Below are 14,289 nucleotides of genomic sequence, written 5' to 3'. Positions count from 1 at the left end.
TGTAACCGAGTGGATCATCGCACTAGCAATTATCGCACCAACTTTACGCGTCTCAGTGTGATGAAATGCTTTAAATGTGGGCAAACTGGGCACAAGGCAGACCCATGTCGCAACGAAGCGAGTAAAGCCCACCAATCAGCCACCAAGCAACTGAAAGACAGCAAGAAGATATCAACGGAGAGTTTATCGAGCTGAAGAGCGGGAAGAAGTTTGCTATCGTTGGTGCTGTGATGGCAACACAGCCAACAGGCATAACGAAAGGAATGCCGACGCTTAAAGGCAAAGTTGGTGGAAAGGAAGTCACGGTACTACGAGATACTGGAAGCACCATTGTTATCGTACAAAAGGAATTGGTCCGAGGCGTTGGTTCACAGGCAATACACCGGTTGCCTCGGTTTGCCTGATCGATAGTTCAATTGGGATGCTTCCCGAAGTCATGATTGAGGTTGAGACTCCTTACTTTAGCGGGAAAGTTACTGCCCTGCGCACGAATATCCCCCTGTACGACCTTATCATTAGAAACATCGACGGAGCGCGACGGCCGAACAAACCAGAATGTTTGGGAGAAGACCCGAAGATAGAGCCCTCGTCAGCTCGGAAACCGCGAAGAGAAGGAACACGGAAGAGAAAGAACCATGTGAAAGATGTCGCCCGTGCTCAAGATGAAGCCGAGGTGTTGCAGGAAGTCAATTACGAGGCACCACGGTCGCTTTACCAGACGGGAAAACGTGCCGTGCACATGACGTTGCAGCGACCGCCATCATTTGAGAGTGAAATGATTACAAAGTCGGCCGCCCCGGTGCAACACCACGACAAGCAGAAGCTGACGAAGCACCGACAGCGTTCTCGCGAGCACGACGACGCCTTGTCAGGGTCGAAAGTGCCAAAGGTGGCCGAAACGCCTCCTTCCATGCCGTCGCTCGGAACAGCCCGGAAGAAAAGAAAGAAGAACGAAAGAGAGCCAGTGGGCACCGCAAGAAGGGTCGCTGGCGCTGCACACAGGATAGGCTGTTTTGATTTATTTATCGTTAATACTCCCAAACCTCATGGAGGGTCATAACAGAAGGACAATACATTACAAAAAATGTACAATGTACATAAAGTTGCGTAATATTTATCACTTCACAATGAAAACAGGTATTCCATTAAAGTAAAATTCGGAATTCAAAATAGAATTGAAAATTCAGTGGCACTTTTCAAAACGTTTACTTTTGATTGTGTCATGCACCATAAATTAATTGGAAAGATAAGGTCCATTGGATTGGCAGACAATATTGTGGAATGGATAGCAGCAAATCTATCAAGCCGAACACAGTATGTTTCTATAAATAATTATGACTCCGATGAACTCGAAGATTACTCAGGAGTGCCGCAGGGATCTGTGCTGGGGCCATTGTTACTTCTCATTTACGTTAATGACTTCGCTGATTGCGGCAAAGAGGGAGTAAAATTACAGCTCTTCGCCGATGACTTGGTTATTTACACTTGCGTGCAAGGAACGGATGATCAGCTAAAATGATGTGCTCATTGATGCTAAAAGATAGCTCATTGATGTGACAAGCGGGGTACGGAAATTAATGTTAAGAAAACTAAATGCATGATAACTCGTGGAAAGGACGATTTTTAGTTTCAATTATAGACTAATGGAAATGACTTAGTACAGACAGACTCAGTTAAATATCTGGGCGTGACCATTACAAGAGCCATGAAATGGAATGCTCACATAGAAAACACGTGCGCAAACGCCTTCCTATCACTAGGTCTCTTGCGAAGAAAATTATCTGCGGCTCCATCGCATGTGAAATTAACAGCATATAAAATATTAGTGAGACCAAATATGGAGTACGGTAGCATTGTGGAACCGCACCAAAATGAACTTGTACAGGAACTATAAAGTATACAGAATAAAGCATTAAGATTTATATCTCCTAAGTACTCTCGAAGCCAGAGCGTAACAGCACTTAGAAATCAAGCAGCACGGCCTACCCTTGCGTGTCGACGTGTAGTGGCTGCGGTGAAGGTTCGTTTAGGGGCGAAGCTCCTCTTAGTCTAACTTTGTCACGTCTCCGTTGTCCGGCGTAACCACCTTTGCAAACTGCCCACTACTTCGTCTTTGCAAACATCCCACTACGATCCATCACCCATCCATTACTTCACCGACCATAAAGCCGTTATAATGAAGGGGGAACGGAAGCCACGTCTAGATACCACATACGATTATTAAAATTTCTTGTATAAATATTGCTACGTAGCTAACCCATCAAGAGCCAGACATTCTGCATACAGAAGACGACAAAGAGGACTGGCCTGTCGGTCTGCTGTGGGTGCTGTCCTCCATCTTGACCGATGCTGTGCACATCAGTGCAAATACACTTGTAAATAGTCACGCCTCGTGTCATTTTACGTAACATCTTTGTGGTGGAGGCGCTGGTTGTTCCCTGTACCCATCACGAAGCTCCGCAACGGCCGTATCATCGCGGGTCCGACCATGTCACAAGTTGACGGAACATCGTCGTCACCGCCTGCCCCTCCCGTGGCTTCGACCTACGTAGTCCTACCTCCTGCTCGTGATCCTGGCGTATTCTCCGGACAGGATGGCGTTGACATTGACAAATGGATCAACCTGTATGAACGCATCAGCGCCAGCTATAGGTGGGACCCGACCCTTATGCTCGCCAACGTACTTTTCTACCTTGATGGCCCACCGCGGGTGTGGTTCGAGACGCACGAATCTGACATTACGAGCTGGGAATCCTTCAAAGAGAAGATCCGCGACCTTTTTGGCAACACCGCTGGACGGCAGATGGCTGCGCGGAATCAACTGGCAACTCGAGCACAGACCTCTACGGAATCGTACGTCGCGTACATTCACGACGTCATCGCCCTTTGTCGCCAGGTTGATGAGCACATGCCTGAGTCGGAGAAGGTATCGCATGTGCTGAAAGGTATCGCAGACGATGCCTTCAACCTGCTTGTTTATACCAACGTTGCCACCGTCGACTCAATCATCAAAGAGTGCCGACGGGTTGAACAAGCCAAGAGCCGCCGTATAACTCAGAGATTTACGCGGCTCCCAACACGGCCGCAACTCATCTTGTGAAGCCGCTCCCCAGCCGCCCACCTATGACAATGGTCACACGCATTGTTCGTCGGGAGATTGAGCTGCCTGTCCTGCTCCACATTTCAATACCACCCGTTTTTACAGGAAGCACACCACTGACACCTTCACCATAGCATCATCGGTGAGCCCTTTCCATCAAGCTGTGGTAAGGCAGGAGTTTGCAAATCTCGGCCTTCCTTCAGCCATGTCCCCTGATCTCGCCCTGTAGTACCGCCTTACTCTCCCAGGCGAAACGCTCGCCGATCCTCTCCTACAGTGCCCTTCCGCAATCCCTGACGGAATGGCGAACACCCGATGACCAGCCTATCTGCTTTTCCTGTCACCAGCCAGGGCACGTTTCTCGCTATTGCCGTCGCCGTGGTCAAACCCACCACGCCAGACCTACCCTACCTACATGCGCCCTACCACTTCTACACGTTCAGCCGCTGCACCCTCCAATTTCTACTCGTCCTCTCACGAACCTCTCACCAATGACGCTACTTCGCCCGTTCGCCGCTACTCCCGCTCGCCGTCGCCGCAACGCCGCCAATCCCGCTCTCCGCAGCCTCGACGCTTTCCCTCGCCGACCTTCTCTGGACGCTCGCAGCAGGAAAACTAGATATTGCAGCTTATGGAGGTGAAGCTGCAATACCGTCGACGCCTACAAATCCTCTACTGACGCTGCCCACACACCACAGCCTGCTTGAAGTAAAAGTCGACAATGTTCCTGTGACCGCCCTCGTTGACACAGGCGCGCACCTGTCTATTATGAGCGCCCCTCTACGCCGCCGTTTGCAGAAGATTATGACGCCGTCCACGACACAGGCAATACGTGTTGCCGATGGCGGTACTGTAGAAGTAATCGGAATGTGCACTGCTCGTGTCAGCATTGCCGGTCGTCACACCGTCGTCCTTTTCGCCGTTCTAGCTCGTTGCCCTCATGACCTCATACTTGGCCTTGATTTCCTTTCGGCACTCGGCCTTAATTGACTGTTCTTCTGGTACACTCAGCCTCGATCTTCCTCTTCTCGCCGATAACTGTGAAAAGCCCGTCAGCCGCTTGAGCCCAACCACTTTTGTTCGCCTGCCACCTCCAGTGACGTACGTCTGTTTGTCATCGACCCCTCCAGTTCCCGACGGCGACTACATCGTTACACCTATAACAGACGCACGACTTACGCGCAATATTACTGTGCCGCATACCATCGCCACCATAGTGGATAACTCCGTCTTCCTTCCGCTCCTCAATTTCGGCCTCATCCCCCAAGTGTTGCCCTACCAGATGTCGCTCGCCCAACTCACAGCTATAACCGACGATGACATCAACGTTGTCGCCGTAACTGCTCCGGACCAAGCTGAAGTCTCACGGTTGCCCGGTTCTGACGCCGCCATTTTTCGAAACATGATTGGATCAGACCTTTCTCCTGATCAGGCCGACGCTCTCTCCCAGGTCTTGGCCTCCTATAGTGACATTTTCGACATCCATGATCGTCCCTTGGGCCAGACTAAGATTGTCACTCACCGAATTAACACCGGTGACTCTGCACCCATCCACCGTCGGCCTTACCGCGTGTCTGCATCAGAGCGAGCAGTGATTCAAAAAGAAGTGGCCAAAATGCTAGCGAAAGATATCATCGAGCCATCGTCTAGCCCTTGGGCCTCCCCCGTGGTATTAGTAAAGAAGAAGACGGCTCCTGGCGTTTCTGCATTGATTATCGGCACCTCAACAAAATTACCAAGAAAGACGTGTATCCTCTTCCACGTATCGACGACGCACTCGACTGTCTCCATGGCGCCACCTTCTTTTCATCTCTCGACCTCCGATCTGGCTACTGGCAAATTGCTGTAGACGACATGGATCGTGAGAAGACCGCATTCGTTACCCCTGACGGCCTTTACCAATTCAAGGTCATGCCCTTCGGTCTTTGCAACGCTCCAGCAACCTTCGAGAGAATGATGGACACGCTGCTTCAAGGATTTAAATGGTCGACGTGCTTGTGTTACTTGGACGACGTGATCATCTTCTCACCCACCTTCGCACACACCTTGAACGCCTTTCGACCATTCTATCAATATTCCGACAAGCTGGCCTCCAGCTCAATTCCTCGAAGTGCCACTTCGGTCTTCGTCAAATTACTGTGTTGGGCCACCTCGTTGACGCTTCCGGTGTACGACCAGACCCGGCCAAAGTCCGCGCTGTAACGAACTTCCCCGTTCCTCGCTCTGTCCATGATGTTCGCAGTTTCGTGGGCCTGTGCTCGTACTTTCGCCGTTTCGTGAAAAACTTCGCGGCACTCGCACGCCCACTCACTGACCTTCTCAAACAAGACGTCCCGTTTTGTTGGGGTCCTCTCCAAGCTGACGCCTTTTCTCAGCTAATCACCGCTCTAACGACACCACCTATTCTTGCACATTTTGACCCCGATGCTCCTACAGAAGTGCACACAGACGCTAGTGGTCACGGCATCGGCGCAGTATTGGCCCAAACTCAGCGGGCACTGATCGTGTTATTGCGTACGCAAGTCGGCTCCTCTCGAAGTCTGAACGCAACTACTCTATAACAGAACGAGAATGCCTTGCCCTTGTCTGGGCGGTTTCAAAATTCCGCCCTTACTTGTATGGCCGCCCATTCCGTGTCGTGACAGATCATCACGCGCTCTGTTGGCTTTCTTCACTGAAGGACCCTACTGGACGACTTGGTCGGTGGGCGCTGCGTCTTCAGGAGTACTCCTACTCAGTTGCCTACAAGTCTGGACGCCTCCATCTGGACGCCGATTGCTTGTCCCGTTACCCTGTTGAACAGCCAGACGGATCGGTCATCGAGCCTAGCGCCAGCGTCATGTCCATGTCTCAGTTTCTTCAGATTGGTGACGAACAACGTCGCGATGCTTCCTTGCGATCACTCATTGGCCGTCTCGAATCTGCCCCTAACGACGCGTCACTCCGCATGTTCGTCCTCTTGAATGGCACGCTGTACCGTCGTAGCGTTCTGCCCGATGGCCCTGAGTTACTTCTCGTCGTGCCTAAACATCTGCGTTCAACGGTCCTGCATGAGCTTCACGACGAGCCCACTGCCGGCCACCTGGGCATATCTCGCACGTACGACCGTGTCCGGCGCCGCTTCTTTTGGCGCGGTCTCGCCCGGTCCGTTCGACGTTACGTGGCCTCCTGCGATAAATGCCAACGTCGGAAGCGACCTGCCGCACCCCCTGCTGGACTCCTCCACCCGATCTCCATCCCTACCGAACCTTTCTTCCGTGTTGGTGTAGACCTTCTCGGCCCTTTTCCTGAGTCCAACTCTGGCAACAAGTGGGTCGCCGTTGCTATAGACCATGCGACCAGGTACGCCATCACTCGAGCGCTCCTCACCAGCACTGCTACTGACGTTGCCGACTTTTACAGCGAAAGCTGTTATGATATCATTTCACCGGCCGTTTTTGGTGTCGTAGTTGTCCGCCGCTGCCGCCGCCACCGCCGCCGGTGTCCGTAACCAGTATCGCTCGAAGTAAGAAAAAAAAAAACTAAATAAGAAAAAAATTCCAGAATGGAACGAGGTTCGAACCTGGGCCCTCTGCGTGGGAGCCCAGTATTCAACCTCTGAGCCATGCCGGTGCTTGAAACTGCTTTGCAAAAAGGTCCTATACAGGCTTCATGTTGGGTAGGAACCACATTAGCATATGCAATATAGCGTGGTAAAAGAGTAGAATAAGCACCAAGCGTCGCACATCGCGAATTCTGTAACCAGGCGTCACACAATGCGAATTGCGCAACGAGTGGGTTGTTGAATGCTTCCAACCCATTACAAAGGGCTCTGCCATAATTCTTCATCGTCATCAGGCACAGCATCAACAAAATGCGCATAATGCCTTACATGCGTTTAGCACGTACCACGGCTCTCTGTAGAATGACGAAAAATGGCACAGTGCCTGCTGCCCTACTTCTCCAAAATTACAATGATTTATAGCCTAGTGGGCTCCTCGCAAGTGCACTTCTGTTGGTTGCCAAGGAAGCCCATAAGGCTCCCATGATCCATTTCCTCAGGGTCAGAATAAAGTCAATTCTCTCTCTCTCTCGCTCTACGTTTCTCCGGTTAAAGTGTGTTATAAAGCGTGGTGGGACAGTTAAATAACGACCGGGCGTCACATAATATGAATTACGTAACTAGTGGGTTGTTTAAAGCTTCCAACCCATTACAAAGGGCGCAACCATAATTATTCATCGTCATCAACCGCCGCATCAACAAACTGCACATAATCGCTTACATATCGTACCTCGCTTCTCCGCAGAACAACGAATAATGTCGTGCTGGGTGCTTCCCAACTTCCCAAAAATTACGCTTTGTGGCGTAGTGGGTACGTTGCTAATGTACCTGTATTAGTAGCCACAGGAGAGTTTATAACGGGCTCTAGAAGTGCCGCTCTTCCAGCTTTCGCTGTGACTGTGCTGCGCTTTCCGCGCAGGCCTGGCGTTTTTTTGCTCCACGACGTCATTCTACACCATGGCGCTCCTCGTCAACTGCTCACCGATCGTGGCCGCGCATTTTTGTCACGAGTAATTGACGATCTTTTACGCTCATCCTCAACGCAGCACAAGTTGACTACTTCCTACCATCCCCAAACAAATGGCCTCACCGAGCGCCTAAATCGCACTCTCACGGACATGCTCTCCATGTATGCCTCATGTGACCACCATGACTGGGACCTGGCGCTACCTCACGTGACCATCGTTTACAATTGATCGCGTCATGATACCGCCGGTTACTCACCTTTTTATATGCTCTATGGCCGTGATCCGACGTTACCACTGGACACCCTGCTTTCGGCTACTACATCTCCGCCGAGCGAATACGCACGGGATGCTATCGCTCGTGCAGACTACGCGCGTCAGATCGCCCGCTCTAGGCTGTCGGCTTCACAAGCAACCCAGAAGACCCTCTACGACAGCAGGCATGTCGACGTTCATTTCTCGCCTGGTTCCCTCGTTCTCCTGTGGTGCCCAGTTCGTCGTGTTGGCCTGTCCGAGAAGTTGTTATCCCGCTACATGGGTCCATACCGTATCGTCCGCCAGGTAACGGACCTCACCTACGAGATCGTTCCCGTCTCGGAGACTAACCCGCCTGCAAACACGCCCAGTGACGTAGTGCACGTCAGTCGGCTCAAAAAATACCGCCCTCCTTCTGAACAACATGTTTAAAGTGCACCGAGACGGCGCTTTTACCGCCGGGGGTTATGCTACGTAGCTAACCCATCAAGAGCCAGACATTCTGCATACAGAAGACTACAAAGAGGACTGGCCTGTCGGTCTGCTGTGGGTGCTGTCCTCCATCTTGACCGACGCTGTGCACATCAGTGCAAATACACTTGTAAATAGTCACGCGTCGTGTCATTTTACGTAACAATGTATACAGTGTTTGTCACGTCTTTGATGATGTACTGGGCTATCGTTTTCATTACTGCTGGGCGAAACCACTGAAGATTTCACGGTGTAACCATGATTGCTTCAGGAGCTTCGCCCAAGCTGTTCATCATTCACCCGTGGATATGCTGTGAATTTTTTATGCTTTATCACAACCACGTAAACATAAAGAAAGACGATTACGTGCAGCCAGCGCACTGGCACTCTTTCAGAACATGTCACAATAAACACATCAGGCCGCATCAGATCAACCGCGACACGTTTAAATATTCATTTTTCCATGGGCTATTGAAATTTGCAAGGCATTACCAAATGAAATTGTTGAGTGTAGATCTGTGGAAGAATTTATCGCAAAACTGGAACTGTTTTTCGGTTTTACGTAGGCATGTACTTCGAAATATAAATGTTTGCAGGAACTGATGATGACATTTTTGAATTGATTGAAATGTTGGAAATGTCATCATTTGAAATGATGACATTTTTGCAATTTTCTGTAGACTGATATTTATTGAGTATATTGTTTTATAACCCTGTTTATATTGTATGACAATGCAGCAATGTTTCTTATGTTGATTGCTAGAATGGTTACTTGCTAAGCTTCGTTTTGTTTTGCTTGGTTATCCAACTGTCTCGTTCATACAGTTCTACTATTCCTATGCTCAAATGTACCTGTTCTGATTACTTCCTGCATGGGCCTCTACAAAGGTATACAGTATTGTTAAATTAAAAAAAAACAATGAACATCACTTCGCTTACATCACTTGGCACTCAAAAAATTGAATTGAACAATCTCGTAAATGCGCCCCTACAGCATTTTCCAAGTCGGTTACATCGTTTAAAACAACCATAGTGTTTGTTAGTTTGTTCCACATTTCTACGTCATCTGGAAAGAAAGCATATCGAAACGTGTCAGTATTTATTCGGTATGGTTTTACGACGCAATCTTGGTTAGTTCGGGGGTTTCTTTTGCCTGGAGTGTGTAAATATTTGAGATTATCAATCTTAAGTTGATCGTGCATAATTTGAAAAAATACTCTCAGCCTATATTTATGTCTACCTAGTTCCAGAGAATCTAGGTTGCATCTCTGTTACATCAGCGTGACCGATTCCTTCCTTCAGTACGTTCAACAAATAAAACACGCCGCCAGTCTCTGTATTCTTTCCAGCTTCTTCTTAAGCGTCACTTGATGGGGACTCCAAACAACGGCAGAATATTCTAGTATCGTCCTAATGAAGGGGGTGTATGCAATATGCTTTACGTAACGCGATGCATCTTCTAGTTTTTCCTGAATATGTATCTTTTGATAGGCTGTCGTGCAGGCATTATCTATATGTTCATTCCTTGTCAATGCTCGCGTAATTGTTACCTCGAGGTTGAACTGGTGTCCATTCACCAACAAGTGTCCAGCAATGCTGTACGAAAAGAAATGGATATTTTGCTGATGTGTGTATATGTAGATTTAGAATAATTTCTTACCATTTTCCATTTCCTACACGAATTATCTAAATTTTTCAAACAATTCTGAACTTTGAGTTGGTCGTTAGTTGGGTAATTGTGGCGTAGATTAAGCAGTCGTCTGCGAAAATTTTGACCTGGACACCCTCTTCTGCCACGCGACCGATGTCATTGATATAGAGGAGAAACAATAGTGGTCCTGGTACTAAGCCTGGGGCACTCCTGACAGTACAGCTAAATGATCTGATACATGGCCATCCAGTTGTATTACCTGCGTACGGTTTATTAAATATGCTTAATCCATTTTATTATGAGCTCATTTATTCCTGCATTACGTAATTTGAAGATTAATTGTACATGGGGTGCTTTATCGAACGCTTTCGCAAAATCCACGCAAACCATATCAACCTGTTGTCTTATACCTACAGCACCCGCAGACTCATGAATTATGGCTATTAACTGTGTCGCGGTTGATAAACCGGTCCTGAAGCAATGTTGATAAGGGTACAGCAAAGTGTTCTGATCTCGAAACCTGAGTATATGTTTTGCTATTGTATGTACCAACATTTTGCAAGTAACTGAAGTAAATGACACTGGACGATAATTTGTTGCCTGCTTTCGGTTGCTTTCTTAAATACAGGAATGACGATTGCCGTGCGCCAATCTTGTGGCAGTGCGTTGTATAAGTCTTTTGAAACATGATAGTTACATAATTCAACATCCATATTTATTCCGTTTATGTGTATCGATTCTTACATGTTGTTTACTTCAGAATGTTGTGATTCGATAACATGTCAACTAGGGGGTATGCATTTCCTTCTATCGATTAACTTTATCCTTTTGTAAAGGCTATTTTCGCACCATCGTTAGCGCTGTTGTATTACACAATGCTAATTTTGAATGAACGTTTCCATTATTTTGCTGTCGTGTGTCAGTGTAATGGTCAGTGGATGCTTTCAATCCGAATTTGGAGGCGTTCTGTCCACTCCCCCACAATATTATCGTAATCCGATATCGAAAAGTTAAAAAAAAAATAATGAAAGCCAGTTGCACGCCTGTGAAATATGAGTAAAGCGGAGCTGGCAAGCAAGCGCCAACACTTGGCGAACGCGGCAGGGTTCTTCATTTTTTCCATGTTCGTCATGATCTTCCTTTCTTCCTCATCTCTTTTTATATTTGCTGCGGTGCGGCTTATCAAGCCGATTCCCAGTGCCTATGATATCAAGTGCGCTCTGAGACTCGTAAGCGTGAGCCAATTTTTGCATACGCCGCGGACTTGATGACCGAGAGTACATTGTAGACCTGTTATCCCGGGGAAGAAGGCCTGCGTCGAGAATGCAGTTGAAGAGATTGACGATTATAAGATTATGTTCATTGAGGGATTGTCGTCAACAGAATGCAATACTCTGTTTTACCTCGGAGGACTAATTTTAAAGGTAATACTGAGATCCCTGAACTTCGCGAAATGCAAAGATGCTTCTCTTGGAACTGCGAGCGACGAGTGTGCATCACTTACAGCACTGAAAGAGTATGCTTCGGATAGAGGCAACCTCATCTATCCTAGCAGTGGTGTGATGAAAGCCCTGAAGGAAATATGAATGGCACTTTACGGCCATTAACCTTGGTGCACGCGTTAAATAATCACGATCAAGTCGCCACTTCGTTCACTTACAGCATACATAAGCAAGGTACACCGCCGAAGGCTGTGTGTATCCACGGAGCACAAGGAGGGTATATACAGAATGCTCACTGCGAGGTACGCAAGAATGAGGCTGCGCATGCACCTTCGACAGTTTTCCAGCCGATAGTTTCAATGGGAATGCCAGTAAAACTTGTGCCGGCGTCAACCTCACGTAAGGCATGCAGCACATTAGATCAACTGTATGCCATAATTATACAGAAAAATATGCCTTCTGGCTGATTCTGACCAATGTATGTACTTTTGCAGTTGCTAAATGCATTTTTTATCTTGTGCTGTTTCCGTGCTTCAAGGTTGCCTTCCTCGTCCAGTCTTAGATCATTACGCAGTTCTTCGCTCTATTTTTGTAGTCGTTCACGATCGCTGTGAAGCAACCAGTGACAGTTTCTCAGAAAGTTCTCTCATGAGCGCGTTTTATTTGTGGAATTGCTTTTGTCAGCGTTTCGGCACGGAAGGGAGGCATCCTCGGCGTCCACGCTCGGAGGCTTGCGTTCGTGCGCTCGATGATAGAAGAATCACGTGAGATCCAACACGCTGTGCCCAGCCGGACGCCGACGTGAGTTTAACTTGCCATCACCGCAACCAGACATATACAACGCAAGCTTCTTACACTCGCCTTCTACAGGGCCATTACACAACATACGCCAACGATATGCGAACATCCTAATACGGCTTTCCAGCACGTTCTTTTTTCTTCGAACAAGCCCTTTCGTTCACAGACTGCTTTTCTCGCTCGTTGTGCTGCTGCAGCTGCAGTTACAGTGAACGTGCGTAGACTGAGGGTCAACCCTGAGGCGCGACAATGCCATACCAGCTTTGAAAAAAAAACAAGAAAATATTTGTGGTGTTCGCATACCATCACTGGAACTGGAAGCAGCACTCATCGGCGGACAAAAGCCGCCGAAGCAGGGGGGCGGGGGAGATGTCTCATGGTAATAAAGTCTCGACGGTGGTTAAATTCACGTGACAGACAACTGCTCATATAGTAAAATTAGATTGTGACATCCTGTTTGTACGTTCCTCAGAGGTGGTGGTAAACTATGTCATGTACCACCTATTACTCCCACATGAGGTTGTTAATTTAGGAGCGAGGGAGTGTTCAGAGGCAGGCCCGTAGCCAGGGTGGGGGGGTCTAGGGGCCCGGGCCCCCGCGAAATTTAGGTTAAGTAGATGTTTTTTACCAAAAATAGATATTGAATATAGGTGGTTTTCTGAATGGTCAAGGTTTTCAGCAAGTGCCCCCCCCCCCCCCCTAAAAAAAGAATTTCCCTGGCTGACGGGCCCGTTCAGAGGTAATGAGCCGCAAAAACCCTAATCTCGGCTAACTTTGCTTACAGTGTAGTGTAAACTCGGTTGCTCATGTTCCTGCGCGTAATATTAATAGAACAGTCTGAAAAAATCGCGACGTTTCTGGACATTACGGCGCGGCCTGCGAAGAGTGGTTGAAAAAGTTTTGTGTAGGTTCAAGCCTAATCGCATTAAAATGATGGAAATAAGCGCGTCTGCCACTATAATTGCCATCGCAATGATAAACAACCTCTAACTGCAATTATTCTCATAAGAGTCACAGCTAAAGGTTTCTTTCGATTTTTGATTGACTCGAAAATTGGTGGGCGAGCTGGTTTTGCATTACTGGAGAAGTGAATTAGTGCACACGCACAAAAACCTGACGCTAGAATGGAGACGAAAGTAAGCGGCACACCCTCTATCAACCGTTTAATAGCACGTGATTGTTCTACATATATATCATTTGTCACGCATGCACGTACAGAACGGCTCCCTTATTGTTGCAGGCTTTTCTATCCCAACATTACGTTACCCTATAGCTACTGAGCCACAGAGCCAATAGGCATAGCTTTCCTGCAGCTTTGCGTTTTATTGTTTAAAAGTGTACATGCTGACGTACTCGAGTGCTATTCAGAAAACGATACTCAGTGTGAATATTTCATATAAAAATCAAATGGAACTGAATAATGTCCGATATCTCATTAAAAATCTTTCAATATGTGCACACACTACGTATCACCGATGGCGGCTTTTCCGCACGAGATAGTTTTGCTGCGATACTAGGCAAACGTCCCATTAGAGCAAAAAGAGAACCCGATGCGGCTATTTTTTCGTCGTTACCCATCTCATTCATGCGGATAGCATAAAAAAGATTATATATACATATATATATATATATATATATATATATATATATATATATATATATATATATATATATATATATATATATATATATATATATAATATATATATATATATATATATATATATATATATATATATATATATGCCGTCTTTCTGACATCAAAGAATCGTTTAAGGCGTATCTGTCGGGCAACAGTGGCAAATGCAATGTTCTTTAATCGGCTTCGGTGTGATCGCGGTATGCTTTCGCGATAGAAGAAATATAGGTTACGCTTGCAAATCTGCTAGCGAACGTTTGGCCTTCGTTTTTGTCTGTCGGTCTCGGGCCCTTTTTTTGGGGTCGTAGGAAGCGCATGGAAAAGCTCGCACTCGATAATGAAAAGAGGACATATTTTTGTTGAGAACCGAAGGAGCGCAAGCTTCGCGGCAGGCGAGCATTCCGCACCCTGGCCGCGCTGCATCTCC

The sequence above is a fragment of the Rhipicephalus sanguineus genome, chromosome 2 (assembly GCF_013339695.2).
Source record: "Rhipicephalus sanguineus isolate Rsan-2018 chromosome 2, BIME_Rsan_1.4, whole genome shotgun sequence".
NCBI classification, from domain to species: domain Eukaryota; kingdom Metazoa; phylum Arthropoda; class Arachnida; order Ixodida; family Ixodidae; genus Rhipicephalus; species Rhipicephalus sanguineus.
The sequence above is the reverse complement of the archived record's forward strand: the minus strand, read 5'-3'. Positions refer to the sequence as shown.